This window comes from Anastrepha obliqua, chromosome 3 (assembly GCF_027943255.1).
Source record: "Anastrepha obliqua isolate idAnaObli1 chromosome 3, idAnaObli1_1.0, whole genome shotgun sequence".
NCBI lineage: Eukaryota > Metazoa > Arthropoda > Insecta > Diptera > Tephritidae > Anastrepha > Anastrepha obliqua.
The window spans coordinates 73,265,083-73,270,318 of record NC_072894.1 but is presented as its reverse complement, the minus strand read 5'-3'; positions in this window follow the sequence as shown (position 1 = coordinate 73,270,318).

The following is a 5,236-nucleotide window of genomic DNA, read 5'->3' as shown; positions in this document are numbered from 1 at the left end:
TATTCCAGTCATGTTTATTTATTTTGGAGCTCGTATCAGAAGCGTACAATCAACATTTTCAATGTTTACTAAAAAACTTTGCACTTGCCTAGTGTTTTAGTGTACTCTGTACTCATATATGGTATCTTACACTCATTTATAAGTATAAATTCAAAGGCAGCATATAAACAAAGGTGGTGTGTAAGAGAGTCAGAGACTTAGTGGTGATAATATACAGAGTGAATTCAGAGTGAAATTTTGCAATGTTGCCACTGAACAGATATTTTGCGTTTGTGGTAAATTAATTTTATTTAAAATGAAGTCATTTGTATGATATTGTGTAGGCTCAGTACTCTGATATTATAAAAAGAAATAGAAAAATGCATCTAATATCTATTAAAGCTATTTCAACCACATCATAACCAAATCGTACATTTGGGAAAAGTTTCGTAATCCACCAAACCAAAACATTGAGCACATCGGAATTAAAGTTACCGAATGCCGTTGCTGCCTAAGGGAAAATAAAGACTTAAATATTTTCTTAATTAAATTTTAATTTTCTTAACTTAAATTTTTTAGAAAACATAAAGAAGAGCTGGCAATAACTCTGCATGCTTACCTCAAATTTTTAATTATATAGTTATATAGAGGGTTTCGACATGGTAATAATATAACTTTTGCATACTTACCTTAAAGTCAATAATTATATCGTTATTTACTGGTTTTGGTACGGAAATAATAAAACTTTTGCTAACATTCCTTTTAGGCTAATACACTAAATTCCTGAATGGCTTTAGTTTAGTATAAATATTTGTGTTTTTGTATTTATCTTTATTTATTTCATAATTATTATCCTTTGGTATGTTTTTATCATTGTTATTATTGTTTCCTTCCTTATTTCAAACCACACCTCTTACCATTGTGAGGACTACACCACCTTTGTGGTAGCTCCTCCACTTTTTTGTTTGCAAAATTGCATTTCCACCACATCTATCACCATAAGCTTAAAATCTACCATACGCTTAAAAGTTTCGCATTTTAATACTTATACACATTTCTCGTGATTCTGGGGAGTCTTGGCACATTCTCGTTGAAGTATCTAACTTAATTCGCCAAAAGATCGGGATCATTTAACACCCTTTAGAGATGGAAATGATTTTTCTTGGCATCATTTTGGGTACACACGGCCACGAAAAATTATATACATTTGTATACTACCGTTAATTAAGTTAAAAATCTATTGGAGCTTTCAATGTGTTTAATATGACATTATTTTATGTTTTTTATTTATATTTTTTATGAGAAACATTTTGCATGGCAACCTCTGCAGTAATGCGCAAAGATAACAACAAAGTGTAAATAATCTGAGGTAAGTATATATGTGAATATGTTCATATACATATATATGCTTTGCAGATAAATACATGGATATGTATCGCTAAATAATAAGCGATTAATTCCAACAAATATAATTTAGAATATTTTGAGTTATTCATAAATGATAAATTCATTTACATACATATATTGTATGTGTACATATATAAATATATATTGTTACTACAGCATAAATATTAGCCGTGCTTATCTTCCACTTCGTGGTGTTCATTTTGATGTTGTTCAATACAATGCAGTTTTATACCGCCTCCGAACGGGAGATGTTGTTTATGAGAACTTCTTCATAACAGGTGCATATAGTATGTATAGCCATTATGCGTTACTTTTCCGATCATTCGACGTTTTTTGTCCTTACGCCGAGCATTATTGTGTATTCTGAAAATTTAGGTAATAAATAAATCAAATTTAAAATATATTTAATTATGATTTGCTTGCACCTTATGATCAGGCTCAAAACAGTCTCACAAAACAGTCGGCAACCTCCAACGCAGCCGTGAAATGGCGCACATCCCTTAACGAGATGGCTGAGTCATTTCACCTAAAGGTAACATGGGTTCCTGGCGAGACTCGGCATCAAATTGACCGATGAATACATAGACAATGTCATAAGGATACCCTTACAAATATGTAAGCTACTCATCCTTGAAGAAATCGTAAGGAAAGCAAACGAAAGATGGCATAATGAAACCACCTGCGAAATAGCCCGTCAACTATGGCCGACTCTCAATGCTAAACGCACAGGATCTATGCTAAGCCAAAATAAACACAGTCTTAGCACACTGATTTCAGTCATAACGGGGCACTGCCTAATAGGTAGGCACGCCCAAAGGATGGGTGGGCAAGCACATGGCTTCTGTAGATGTTGTCTGGATGAGGACGAGGTTTACTACTCTAGGTAAACAATTTTTTAATGAGATGGAAGATCGCAGTTCTGCAGAAATCAGAGATATTCTAAAATTTTTGAAAAGCACACACTGATTTTAGGATAGATAGGGAAAAGCTCCCCACGCGGCATCACAAGGGGCTATGAGCCCGAGTGTGTCCCACAAGACAACCGCTTCAACCTAACCTAACCTATGATCAAGCTCTTACCAACAGCTTTCCGAGCTTTCCATTTTACCCTCTTCCCTGGCCACTATAATCCCATGAGCTATGGAACTGAAAATTTATTACTTATGTAAATTGAAAATAAGGCAACCAGTCGCTCCGTAAGCTATCGCTTCATCGGCCGTCCCAATTCTACAATATAATGTTTACATTTTTGATCCCTGAACATTTCGAATGTAGTCCCGAAATTCCTGCGTTTGCAAGGTTATTGTGTTCATTTTGTAATTTTATCTCAAAATAATAGATAGTGAGGGGGAGGATGGTGCCGTATGTAGAAGGTCACCCAAGGGGGAAGATCGCCATTCACTTGGAAGTGGTCTGGACAATTTTTCTGCATTCAGTTGAAGGAACTCACAACTTCGCCCAAGTATCCTCTGGGTAGCTTCCAAACACCCGTTTGGGAGCCAGAATGCCCACTTCAATGCCAAATTCTTTCTGTCCACAGTGGGAACATTTTGCCTTTACGTCGACACATCCGTTAATGGACTGGGGCTGTCTGACATTGCGGGGCAAGAAACATGGTAGTCTGCAGCACCATAGTGCAGCACAAAGAAATTCATCAAGCTACGTGGCTGTTTCTTATCGAAAAAAAAGAAACCAGGTCGATTATTTTGCGTTAGATGGTAGACACGCTTCCAGTATTTTAAACGTACGTACGAAGACGATTAAAGTGCACAACGGTAAACCTTCTGGAGAGCGAATAGCAATTATATTGTAAAATGCTTCTTAAAATAAGTTAAATTATCAAATTATATACTATTGGGTATGGGAATAAGTTTCCGTCTTTTCTTAGCCAAAGTTAGGCATTATTTAAACAATTAAACCATTAAATAATATATGCTATTATGTGAAGTATGTGCCATTGGAATATACATACGATAAGTTTCAGCTGCACTTTTCTTTAAAAGGTAATAATGAAGCAATACTGTTTTTCCTAGTTTTTCAAGGCGAACGTAGATATTTTTGATATGAGATAAAAAATGATCTACGCTTCAAACGAGTGTCAACTACTGCGATCGAGACCTCACATATACACCTTCAAATCACCAGTATATTACTAAAGCGAACACAAAAATGATATTAGCAGCGACGCCTCTTTTACGAGGGTGGAAACTTATTCCCATACCCAATAGATGCAATTGTATAAGGCTAAACAATATCTAAGAATCGTTAAAAAAATCGTTAAAAAGATGTACGTATGATACGAAGACCCAACATCGACTCGGATCATTATAGTGCTGCTAAAATCCGTACACGCCTGTGTGCGCAAAAAACCTACGTCTGACAGATAGCCAGCAGATTCTGCCCAACAAGCCGAAATGCACGATGCAACTCGCTAGCTACGCACCACCACCGAAGGAAAAATCGGATTTTGGCGAGTCCGAAAAGACAATTAATGCAGTAAGGAATATCACGCTGCCGCAGAAGGAAAGAACGCTACCATAGGGCCTCGCAGCGATCGAGCGCAACGAGAGTCATGTGCAATCGCTACCAGTAGTTAATAAAGGAAAAGAGGTATTAACACATTATCAAAACACAGAGATATTAACCGGAAGAAGGAACGAGAGACGGTAACCGAAAATGTTATCAAAAAGTTAGGCGGCTTACAGAGGATTCAAGAAAAGGACACTTTCCTGTAAAAAGAAAGGCAGGGATCTGGTGGCTGATGTCCATAACACATTTAGGCTATGAAGGAAACACTTCTCGAGCTTACTAAATAGTGAAAACTGCTCATGTCACAGAAAGTATGGGGATCCCAATGCCCCAGTCGTTGTTGAAGGGACTGTCGTTCCGTTAGCCGACCATGACTAGGTGCGAATAGCAATAACGCGGCTAAAGAAGAACAAGGGCGTGGGGGTCGAGGGTCTCCCACTATTCAAACGTGATGGAGAACAATAAGGCTCCATCAGCTCCTATGCAAAATATAATCGGATTAATGCAGGCTCGATTGGAATTTAAGTGTGATCTTCTCAATCCATAAGAAGAATTATGCTGTAATCTATGTCAATTACTGCGGAATTATTATTCCAGATATCGCGTACAAGAATCAATCGAGCGTATTGTGCGAAAGACTGAAGCGCACCGTCAACCAACTGCCTAGACCTAATCAACGTGACTTTAGACTTGGAAAATACACAATTGACACACACACCATCTTTTCGTCGATTTTAAAGCCGCATGAAAAGGAGTTACCTACATGTATGCCGCGATGATTGAATTCATATTCCTGAAAAACTAATACGGCTGTGCAAAAGGACGTTGAGCAGCAGCTCCATTAGAATTGGGAAGGCCGTCCTCGAGTCGCTTGATACCAACTGATTTTTCAGACAAGGTGACTCTATGATCCGTGATTTCTTTAATATGATACTGAAAAAGATTCTGTAAGCAACAGAGCTTAACCGCTCAGGCACCATTTATCACAAGAGCATGCAATTGCAGGCGTATACCAGTAAATTAACATCATCGGTCATAACAACCGCGTTCTGTTAGTTCTGTTTTTTCTAAGTTGCATAAAGGAGGAAAGCGAATGGATATCATGGTGAAAGAGGGCTATTAGACGAAGTAAATAATTGTGTTATCAAACAAACAGTTGGCGCATTCGCGTATCGGCACCCACGCCACTATTGAAAGTTATGATGTGAAGTTCTAAGATACTTCGTTTATTTAGGAACCAGCGTTCGCACCAATAATAATGCAGTCTTGAAATCCAGTGAAGAATATATCATTCCAAGAAGTGTTACTTTAGACTAAATAG